Source organism: Rattus rattus, chromosome 2 (genome assembly GCF_011064425.1).
Source record: "Rattus rattus isolate New Zealand chromosome 2, Rrattus_CSIRO_v1, whole genome shotgun sequence".
NCBI lineage: Eukaryota > Metazoa > Chordata > Mammalia > Rodentia > Muridae > Rattus > Rattus rattus.
The window spans coordinates 151,756,314-151,769,090 of record NC_046155.1 but is presented as its reverse complement, the minus strand read 5'-3'; positions in this window follow the sequence as shown (position 1 = coordinate 151,769,090).

Below are 12,777 nucleotides of genomic sequence, written 5' to 3'. Positions count from 1 at the left end.
CTGTAGGCCCTGATTGACCCACCAGTTTTGAGTGACAGGAGCAGGTCCCTTATTGTTAGGGTGTGATGGAGGGCCACACCACGGCCTATGCTTCTGGTCCAGGGCCAGACCTGTTCCAGGTATGTATGGTAAGAGTGAACTGAAGGGACAAAGCACGATGGTTCCAGTAAGAGGCTTCCATTCAACATCTGGGCCTTTTCTAGATCTGGGGAAATTTGCATTTCCGTAGAGCTTGTGTCTGTCCTGTATCACCCTACCCTTCTCACTTCCAACATGTCCCCTTCTTCGTCCTGGAATCAAGGATGATTGCTTGTATGGCCTATTATGCAATTTGCAGTGAAGTAAACAATCAGCCCCACGGGGGAAGGGTGTGCAGAATACTAAGAATTTTACATAGATTTTAAATAAATACTCAGATTTTTCTTCTGTGCTTTCATGGGTCAGGTAAATTACAGCTACTTTTTAGCTGGTATGTATCAGATCTTAAACAACCATTGGAGAAAAGCAGGAAAAACATGAAAAACTCTATGGAAGAATATTGCTACCAGCACAAATTCCTCCTCGGTGCAAAGGGGATAAAAGACCACAGCTGTATTAATAAAGGTATCTAAATGAACAGAGGGGATGGAATGGATCTCTCAGTGTATGTAAAAGTTGGATTTATTGGAACGGCTTGAAGGTGTGATCCACCTAGTCCATTAATGGCTGTCTACAAATGGACAGATGGTTCATTCCATGTGTCTCAGCTGGTCTTCAGTGTATACCAGAATTACGAAGATGTAGGCTCTAAAGCTAGTTTTATTTTTTTTAATGTACTTCCTAGTCAGAGGTAGAACATGAAGACAAGGAGAAAGAACGAATGTCTTCAATGACCTTTCTAAATGTAGGCTGCCCCCAGAAGCTATGGCCTAGATGGAAGGTATTTCTCATCACTTCTAAAGAACTAGATTTAAAAATGGGGCTTTACAACTTAGAAAGCTATGATTAAGGAACATCCATCACAGTATTGAATTGTTGCAGTTTCAGTTAATTCCATGTATAACCAATTGGACCACCAAGATAAACCATCATAAGAGCCAAGACAGAAAAGTTAAGAAAAATTTCTTTAATGTTGCAGGAAAGGAGAACCTAGGAGTCATTTCCAAAGGAATGCTTTAATTTTTTATTCACAGTGGACGCATGAGGATTCTACTCTGGGTGTGCGGTTATGTTCACATACAGGTTCACTTAACTCCTAAGAATGTTAAGTTAAATAAATCCCACTTCTGACCATGGTCACAATGTAAAAACCAGAGATTTTTAAGGGCACTCTTAATACAAAGTCATTCAGAAGCATATGTAAATTGTAAAAGTGATGGACAGAAATCACTTTGGAAATTTCACCTTGTACCATGAGGTGTTAGCAGATAATCAAGTACAGGACATTGTAAAAGTAGATTGCAAGGGAGGCACTGATACCTGTTAATCATAATGTATATTTTAACAGATATATGTATCAATGACTCAATTCTCATATACAAAAAACAGAGAACACAAATACAAAAACTTCTAGGAAAACTCAGGTATCAGCACTGTGAATGTTCTTCTTAGATGAACAGCTACGGTGAACGATTCTAACTTCAAAATGAGGCTGCTTTTGCCTATGAGGCTGGCTCAAAGGAAGGCCATAGCTGCTTCCATGAACTTTCATAGGGACTGCATGTTAACTGACCTTGATATTGTCTGTCTCCTGGCTGTGACATCAATGCAGGGTATGCTACTCTTTGTAAATTTTATTTTCATTTTACCTAGGGGTGGGTGGGTATTTGCCTGCACTTACCTCTGCACGACACCTGCAGAGGCCAGAAGAAGACATCAGATCCCTTGGGACTGGACTTACAACAATTACTGGTTAGCTAATGTACAGTGTCTGAGAATGGGATCCATATCCTCTGTAAAAGCATGCTGTGCTCTTACCTGCTAAGTTTTTGTACATCAACAACCTTTTGGTTAATATTTATTTTACATATTTTTAATTAAATATATCACATCACTTTCCTTTTCCTTGTATTAGAAAATACCTGAAAAGTTTAGAGAACTAAAATTTCTTCCAGAGCACCCAGGTTTCTTCCTTCTCAGTACATAAGGCTGCACATTACTATGTGTCACTCCAGCTTCAGGATTTCTGACAACATCCCTTGGCATTCCTGGCCAAGAGACATGACTGGAGTACAAAGACACACATAGAGACAAACACTCATATGCATACAATAATGATCAAATTTATTTTTGTAAACAAAATAGAGACAATATCCACCATAAAATTTATTTTTCAACCTGGGTATGATAGAACATTTCTTCATTCCCAATATTGAGGACAAAGAGGCAGAAAGATCACTGTGAGTTTGAGTTAAGTCCAAGCTACATAGTCCACACACACACATATACACAGAAACACAGAAATACAGACACACACACACACACACACACACACACACACACACCAATTCACACACAATATGAAAAAAAGAAGAAAAGTAAACCACATAGATAAAAAGGAGCTTTGAAGAATTGCAATGACACAATAAACACTCTTAAGTTCATTTCATGTATTTGCCACCCTTTCCCAATAAAAGCATTTTCAAAAATGAATATTGCTGATCATGGTAGCACATGCTATCAATTCCAAGTAATTGAAGGAAAATTCATATCCATGAATTTGAGGCCATGCTGGTATACTTAATCACTTCTAAAGTATAACTCTTCACAAATGGCATTACATTTTATAAGAGAATATTTTTCTGGTATCTAAAACCAGGAGCAACCATTGAAATGTAATGTCAAATTTTATTTTACAACCAGTCCAGGGGGCTGGAGAGATGGCTCAGATGTTAAGAGCACTGAGGGCTCTTCTAGAGGTCCTGAGTTCAATTGCCAGCAACCACATGGTGGCTCAAAACCATCTGGAATAGGATCTGATACCCTTTTCTGGTGTTTAAGACAACAACAGTATACAACGTACTTACATAAAATAAATAAATGAGTATTTTAAAAAAAGAATTAAAAAAAAACAAAACTAAAGCCAACATTTTTTTTGCATTTAATAATTCAGTTAAGTATCATCGAGTTCACAAAACACACCATGAAACAATGGAAAAAATTATGATGTTTAAATCACAAGATTATTGATAAAGAAGTCAAATAATGTTGACTTTTAACGTGGGCCTTGAGGAATGAAATACACCATAGGGAATAATATAGAAATAAATAAGTTGGGGGTTGGGGATTTAGCTCAGTGGTAGAGCCCTTGCCTAGGAAGCGCAAGGCCCTGGGTTCGGTCCCCAGCTCCGAAAAAAAAGAACCAAAAAAAAAAAAAAAAAGAAATAAATAAGTTTAATAGTTTTAGAAGAAAAAGAAAGAAAAATGTCATCTGACCCTTTAAAAGTATAATTTTATTTATTTGGATCTCATTGAGAACTCCAGATTACCTTGATCTATTGAATACACAATAATGCATAACACATAATAAATCTGGAATATATAGTAGTATATATTTAATCCTTTGCCTTTGGTACATCATGCATACCATGGCAGTCTTCTACAGGACAGAGAGCTTAGAAGTAATTTCATTTTGATCTGGTTAGAATTTGTCTTAGTTAGGGTTTCCATTGCTGTGAAGAGACACAATAATGAAAGTGAATTCATAAAAGAACAAGATTTAATTGGAGCTGGCTTACACTTTCAGAGGTTCACTAGTTTTCATCATGAGGGAAACATGGCAGGCAGAAATGGTAGTAGAGGAGGCCAGAGTTCCACATCGTAATCCAAAGGAAGTAAGCAGATTGTCTTCTGCAGGCAGCCAGGTAGAGCATGGGAGAACTCAAAGCCAATGTACACAATCCCTGAAATATTCCAAGTCCAGTGGAACTCTTAACATGTTAGTGGGATGGCCAACGGGATAATTTAGGCTGAGTCTATGTGACAATTTCTGTGGGAGCTGTGAATGGCAAAGCCAGAGAAGTAGAGATGCACAATCTCCTTTCAACAAAGATTTGAGTTCCAACACTGGACAGCTTGCTAAAAACCAGGCTCAGCTTGGAGAGAGTTTCTGAGGAAGGGGTGTCTGAGAGTGGTTAAATAAACTACTCAAAATCAAAGTGGCTCCAAGCTGGTGGACTATGTACTGCTGGAGACAGCTTTCCAGATTGGGCTCTCTATGTTCTGCTTCCTCTGGAGCTCTCCAGATAGCTCTCTCTATTTTCAGCTTGAGATAGTTTTCAAAGAAGTTCTCTCTTGGTATTCTCAAAAAAATTCTCTGGATATCTCATCATGTGCAGATCATAAGGCCAGTCTTTCATCTTGCATATTGATCTAGTCATTTACTCCAGGTCCTTGTTTGATTTTCCTGACTCAGCATCCAGTGTCCAAGACCTCTTAATTCTTAGGAGACAGCAAACATACAGTTTCTTTTAATATTGCAAAAGAATTCAAATCAGCCTGCCTCTGTTAAGCACACTTGATAAATTAGCAGGGTGGGACCCAAACTGGAAATTATCCTTTCTTCCACACCTGGGCCTAACCTTGCTCAGTCTTGGGCCAGCCTTGAACTCATGAATGTGTCTTTTTAAGCATAAACACAAAAACTTAGCTGGGTGGGAACCCTGGCTATCACCACACCCTGAGTCGCTTTATCTCCTCCTATATCTTTCAGACAAGCTGCCTCAGCTTGGCTGCTTTTGTTCCTTTAGTTTCATGAAACCTCTCCTATAGTTCATACTACATCCTTTTTTTTTTTTTTTTGAGAAACTATATATTTTTGAACTCAGCTTTAGAGTTCTTTTCCACAGCCTTGAGGGTTGTCCAGATGGTCCCAACTTTTACCATTTTGCTGAGACATTAGCCACACCTTCACGTTTTAAACTTTTGCCTTCTCTGATTATCATGGAGTCACTAACATTTACAGGGAGGACATTCCATGAAGGAGGAATGTAAAATATGCACATTCTTATTAAACCCACATAGCTTGTTGAGCCATTTTTTACAGGACCTGTAAGATGAGAGGGTTGAGAGAAATGTAGAAAATATAGATAAATGTCCTAAGAATTTAATGGGAAATAGACACCATGAAAAAATTAAACCAGAGCTGTGACATTTTAGCAAGAAGTCTTATTTTGCCCATGTCCTGAGACATTTTGTGAGGCACAATTAAAAGTAATGGGCTAATTAAAAAAGGGGAGGGGGCTGGAAAGATGGCTAAGAGTTTAAGAGCACAAGCTTATTCTTCCAGACGTCCTGAGTTCAATCCCCAGCAAGCAAATAGTGGTTCATGACCATCCATAATGTGATCTGGCGCCATCCTCTGGCCTGCAGGTGTACATGCACCTAGAGTACTCATACATAAAATAAATTAAAAAAAATTAAAAATGGCAGAGCTGATTTTGTTGGATGGTTATTACAGATTCATCCAGCTTTACAGTTACAATAAAAAAGTTCGACAAAAGGTAATAATAACTCTATAATATGTAAAGAAAAACACTGCTAGGTAGTTCCAGAGGACAATCAAATACTGAAACAGATAGGAATTCTCAAGAGGATTTTTACCATTAAAAAGAAGGTCCTTTATCTACATTGGAAGCCCAAGAAGGTACACTGAGGAGAAGATGGTACTCAGTTAAGATCTCACCTTTTAGACCTCAGAGAGCCAAATAACCCTATTAAAAATAGGGTACAGAGCTAAACAAAGAATTCACAGCTGAGGAATATCAAATGGCTGAGAAGGACCTAAGGAAATGTTCAACATCCTTAGTCATCAGGCAAGTGCAAATCAAAACAACCCTGAAATTTCATCTCACACCAGTCAGAATGGCTAAGATAAAAAAAACTCAGGTGACAACAGATGCTGTCGAGGATGTGCAGAAAGAGGAACACTCCTCCATTATTGGTGGAATTGCAAACTGGTACAACCTCTCTGGAAATCAGACTAGAGGTTCCTCAGAAAATTGGACACTCCCTGAGGACCCAGCTAAACCTCTCCTGGGCATAAACCCAAAAGATGCTCCAACATACAACAAAGACACATGCTCCACTATGTTCATAGCAGCCTTCTTTATAACAGCCAGATGCTAGAAAGGACCCAGATGCCCTTCAACAGAGGAAACATAATCCATCACATAAACAAATTCAAAGAAAAAAATCACATGATTATCTCCTTAACTGCAGAAAAAGCATTTGACAAATACAACACCACTTAATGTTAGAAGTAATGGAGAAATCAGGAATTCAAGGTCCATACCTAAACTTAATAAAAGCAATTTACTGCAAAGCACCAGTAACAAATTAAATGGAGAAATACTTGAAGCAATCCCACTAAAATCTGGGACAAAACAAGGATGCCCGCTCTCCCCTTATCTATTCAATGTAGTACTCCAAGTTCAAGCTAGACCAAGAAGACAACAAAAAGAGATCGAACAAATACAAATAGGCAAAGAAGAAGTGAAGGTATCAGTATTTGCAGTTGGTAAGATATTATAAATAAGCGACCCCTAAAATTCTACCAGTGAACTTCTACAGCTGATAAACAACTTCAGCAAAGTGGCTGAATATAAAATTAACTCAAATAAATAGTAGCCTTTCTTTATACAAATGATAAACAGGATGAGGAAGGAATTGGGGAAACATCTCCCATCACAATATCCACAAATATTATAAAATATCTTCGGGTTACTCTAGCCAAACAAATGAAAGATCTGTATGACAATAACTTCAAGTCTCTCAAGAAAGAAATCAAAGAAGATCTGAGAAAATGGAGAGCTCTCTCATTCTCATGGATTGGTAGAATTAATATAGTAAAAATAGCCATCCTACCAAAGGCAATCTACAGATTCAACACAATCCCTATCTAAATCCCAACACAATTCTTCAAAGATATGGAAAGAGCAATTCTCTTCTTCGTCTGGAAAGACAAAAAAAAAAAAAAAAGCAGAATAATGAAAACAATTCTTAAGTGTAAAAGAACTGCTGGAGGAATCACCATCCTTGACCTCAAGCTATACTACAGAGCAATGGTGATAAAAGCTCCATGATATCGGTATAGATACAGGCACGTAGATCAATGCAATAGAATTGAAGATCCAGAGGAAAGAAAACCACACACTTAGGGACACTTGATGTTTGACAAAAATCAAAAACTGTATGACGGAATAAAAACATCTTCAATAAATGGTGCTGGTCTAACTGGCTGTCTGGATGTAGAAAAATAAAAATAGACCCTTATCTGTCACCTTGCACAAAGCTTAAGTCCAAGTGCATCAAGAACCTCAACATACGGGGGCTGGAGAGATGGCTCAGCGGTTAAGAGCACCCGACTGCTCTTCCAGAGGTCCTGAGTTCAATTCCCAGCAACCACATGGTGGCTCACAACCATCTGTAAGGAGATCTGATGCCCTCTTCTGGTGTATCTGAAGACAGCTACAGTGTACTCATATATAATAAATAAATCTAAAAAAAAAAAAAAAAGAACCTCAACATAAAACCAGATCCACTGAATCTAATAAAAGAAAAATTGGGTAAGGCCTTGAACTCCTTGCCACATGGGAGGCTTTTCCTTTCAAGGTCTGTAAATAACTGGTGCAATTTTGATAGATTTAATCTGACGGTTTCATTTGGTAGTATGGCCATTTTGACTCTGTGAATTGTACCATGCCATGATCATGGGAGGTTTTCCATTGTCTTCAATTTCTATTTTCCAGGAGTTGAAGTTTTATCCCATAAGAGTTTCACTTGTTTGCTTAGGGTTACCCCAAGATCTTTATATCAGTCTTTCGTGAAAGGTGTTATTTCCTGATTTCTTTCTCAGTCTTCTGGGCATCTGTATATAAAACAACTACTGATTTTATTTTTTCAGTTAATTTTGTATCTATTGTCTTCTCTTCTTTATCAGTTGAAAGAGTTTTTTTGTTGTTGTTGTTGTTGTTTTATTTTAAGATTTATTTATTTAATGTATATGAGTACACTGTAGCTGTCCTCAGACACCAGAAGAGGGCATCGGATCTCATTTTAGATTGTTGTGACCCATGAACTCAGGACCTGTGTGAAAACAGTCATAGCTCTTAACCATTGAGCCATCTTGCTAGCCCAGTTAGAGGAGTTCTTTGGTGGAATTTTTATGGTCACTCATTACATCATCATTTACAATTTGTATCCCCTTGATCTCCTTCAGTTGTGCTATTGCTGTAGCTAAAACTTCAAGTGCTGTATTGAATACATACATATTAGATACTTTGGTTTTAGTCAAATTGAGAGACTTTGCATTTCATTTGCTGTTGGCTGGAGGCTTGTTGTATATTGCCTTTATTACCCTTATATCCATAATCTCTACAAACATTCCATTCCATTTCCTATTCCATCCCTATTCCATTTCTCTAGGCATTAAAGGTTATTTATCTAATCCTTATATCTTTATTAAATTACATTACTTAATACTTAGTGAATATATATTTTGGAGAAAACTATTTTTTATTTATTATTTGTTGAAGTCCATATTTTTAAATTATGTCCTCATGAGTCTCTGGATTTTCTTGTTGTCTCTTCCCTTGTCCTTTTCTTTGTTTCATTGATTTTTTTTTTGTTCTCTTTGTGTCTATATTGTTGGTGTCATCCCTGAGTTTGATTATTTCTTCTCTTCCGCTCCTCTTGGATATGATTACTTTTTTGTGTTTTAGAGATTTCACATTTTATATAAAGTTATTAGTATGAGATCACTATGGTTTATTTCTTTCTTTTTATAGTGTACACACTTAGTCCTATGAAGCTTCGTCTTAGTACCTCTTACATTGTGTCCTATAACTCTGGGTATGCCCTCACCAAAGCCTCCCAATTATATGGGATTAATTGATATTCAGTTGCAAGTCATTTTAAACTTTGTTTGACATAAGAGGAATGCATTTGATATGTAATTATTTCATTTTTATATTTTTTGAGATTTTATTTATTAATGAAGCGTGATTATTTTGTATGCCTCCTTGAGGATACACATTGTAGGAATTTGAGTTATAGTTACAGGGAATAGTTTTCTATCAATTTTAGCTTCTTTTTTTAAAAATAATTTTATTTTTCTTGGATATTTTATGTATTTACATTTCAAATGTTATCTCCTTTCCCATCTCTCTCATACCCCTCCTACCTCCACCTGCTTCAGTAAGGATGCTTCCATTCACACACACACACACACACACACCAACCTCAACACCCTGGCATTACCATACATTGGGGAAACAAGTCTTCACAGATCCAGGGGCTTTTCCTCCTATTGATGCTGGACAATGCAATCCTCTGCCATATATGAGGCTAGATTCATGGGTCCTTCCATGTGTACTCATTGGTTGGTGATGTAGTTCCTGGGTGCTCTGGTAGTGCTTGGTTGCTTAATATTGTTTTTCTTCCTGTGGGGTTGAAAACCCCTTGAGCCTCTTCATTCTTTTCTCTAAATTGGTTCCCTTGTTCAGTCCAACAGTTAGATGCAACCATCCTCATCTTTATCATTAGGGTTCTTGCAAAGCCTCTCAGATGACACCCATATCTGGCTCCTGTGAGCTAGCACTTCTTGTCATCAGCAATAGTGACTGGGTTTTGTGGCAGCATGTGATAGGGATTTCCAGATGTGACAGTCTCTAGATGACCTTTCTTTAGTCCCTGCTCCACTCTTTGTCTCTATATTTCCTCCAGTGAATATTTTGTTCTCCCTTCTAACAAGGACTGAAGCACCCATACTTTGGTCTTCCTTCTTATTGTACTTCAAATGATCTGTGAATTTTATTTTAGCTATTCTAAGCTTTTGGGCTAATATCCACTTATCAGTGAGTGCATACCATTTGTGTTCTTTTGTGACTGGGTTACCTCACTCAGAATGATATTTTCCAGTTCCGTCCATTTCCCTAAAAATTTCATGTAGCCATTGTTTTTAATGGCTGAATAGTACTCTACTGTGCAGATGTACCATATTTTCTATATTCATTTCTCTGTTGAAGGATATCTGGATTCTTTGCAACATCTGGCTACTATAAACAAGGTTGCTATGAACACAGTGGAGTATGTGTCCTTGTGATATGTTGGAGCGTCTTTGGGTGTATTCCCAAAAGTGGTATAGCTGCGTCCTCAGGTAGTACTATGTCCTGTTTTCTGAGGAATCTTCAGAATGATTTCCAGAGTGGTTGTACCAGATGTCTAGAGTGGTTGTACAAGTTTACAATCCTACCACCAATGGATATTCAAATAATTATTAATGAATGATTTTTATATAATTTCTGGAAATTAGGAGCAGTACCTATTACCATTAAATAAGGATCTTTTGTTCTTTGTTTAGAGAACTCAGAGATTATTACCTAGCATATACTCTATATTTCTTGAATCTTATGGTGTGGAGAAATATCTTAAATACTAAATTACTTCAGGTCTGAACATAGCTCCATGTGCAAAGTGCTTTCGAACAGTTGTACTGTCCACAATTTGAGTGGACAAAACCCATATATACATATACATATACATATACATATACATATACATATACATATACATGTACATGTACACATACATATATACATATACATACATACATACATACACACACACACATATATATATATATATATATATATATATATATATCAGACATGTTAGTGCACACATTTTTTTTCCTAGTTTTCCTATGGTGAAATACAGGTTTGATCAGGGAGAATACCTGAATACTTAGGGCATGTATGACTGAAAGGCATAAGAAGGAAAAACAAGAACAAAATCTTAAACATTGCAAGGAAGTTAAGAATGTTTGAAATTTTGTCCCTTATTCTCAAACACAAATCTTGATGTGTACAAATCAACATTTAAAGAAAAAAGAACTGTGCTCTGGTTTGGTTTCTATGGCTTGGATAAAGAGAACAGCTAAAAGCAACACCTGGAAGAAAAGGGTGTATTTGGCTTGTAACTTGTGCCAAGAGTGCATCATTCAGGGAAGAAAGGGTGAAATTGAAGAGTAGAAAGCTTGCAGCCATGAAGTGTAGTAGAATCAATGGTAGAATTTTGTTTACTGGATTGCTGCCTAGTTTGCTCTTCAGCCATCTTTCTAATATTTCTCAGTACTACCTGCCCATTTCCAAGAGTTCACAGTGATCACATCAATCACTATGCAGGAAACTGCACTACACAATTTCCTGCAGTACTTTCTCTTGTATGCATTTTCTGAATTGTGGTTACTCCTTCCCAAGGAATGATTCATTTTTTTCATTTTCTATATATATATTATAATTGACATCTTGTCAACCCCACAAATACACCAAATACATTACCAAATTTTAACCTTTGCTTTTTACATTAGTCTATAGCACAGTTCAACTTTTAAAAGTCCTAATTTCTTTCAAAAATTTCAATAATTTAAAGACTCAGTGTTTCTTTAATATGAACATTCTCTTAACTCTGGGCTCCTCAAGAAAACAAAAGGAAGTTGCATATTTTCTTCTTCCAAGAAGGAAAAACCATTGCATAGTTGCAAGACAAAGGCAAGATAAAAACCCAATGATAGGACACCTCTGGAACCTGAAGGGACCAACAGGATAAACAGTTCTCTGCACCCAAATCCCATGGGAGGGAGAACTAAACCTTCAGAGAGGCAGACACGACTGGGAAACCAGAAGAGACTACACTCTGCCCACATCTCTGACTCCAGAGGAAAACACCAAACGCCATCTGGGACTATGGTGCACTGGGGCTCCCGGAGAAGGCAGCGCCATTCCTCCTGGATGCTGCCCCTGCAGAGAGCTCATAAGCAACACCACACAAGCAAACTTGAGCCTCGGGACCACAGGTAAGACCAACTTTTCTGCTCCAATTGACCTGCCTGGTGAACTCAGGGCACAGGCCCACAGGAACAGCTGAAGACCTGTATATAAGAAAAACTACACGCCCGAAAGCAGAACACTCTGTTCCCATAACTGTCTGAAAGAAAACAGGAAAATATGTCTACAGCACTCCCGACACACAGGCTTATAGGACAGTCTAGCCACTGTCAGAAATAGCAGAACAAAGTAACACTAGAGATAATCTGATGGCGAGATGCAAGCCCAAGGACCCAAGCAACAGAAACCAAGATTACATGGCATCATCGGATTCCAATTCTCCCACCAAAGCAAACAAGGAATATGCAAACACACCAGAAAACAAGATCTAGTTTCAAAATCATATTTGATCATGATGCTGAGGACTTCAAGAAAGATGTGAAGAACTCCTAAAAACAGGAAAACATAAATAAACAAGTAGAACCTACAGAGAGGAATCACAAAAATCCCTGAAAGAATTCCATGAAAACACAATCAAACAATTGAAGGGATGAAAAATGGAAATTGAAGAAATCAAGAAAGAAAACATGGAAACAACCCTGGATATAGAAAACCAAAGGAAGAAACAAGGAGCTGTAGATACAAGCATCACCAACAGAATACAAGAGATAGAAGAGAGAATCTCTGGAGCAGATGATTCCATAGAAATCATCGACTCAACAGTCAAAGATAATGTATAGCTGAAAAAACTACTGCTCCAAAACATACAGGAAATCCAGGACTCAATGAGAAGATCAAACCTAAGGATAATAGGTATAGAAGAGAGTGAAGACTCCCAGCTCAAAGAACCAGTAAATATCTTCAACAAAATCATAGAAGAAAACTTCCCTAACCTAAAAAAAGAGATACCCATAGGCATACAAGAAGCCTACAGAACTCCAAATAGATTGGACCAGAAAAGAAACACCTCCCA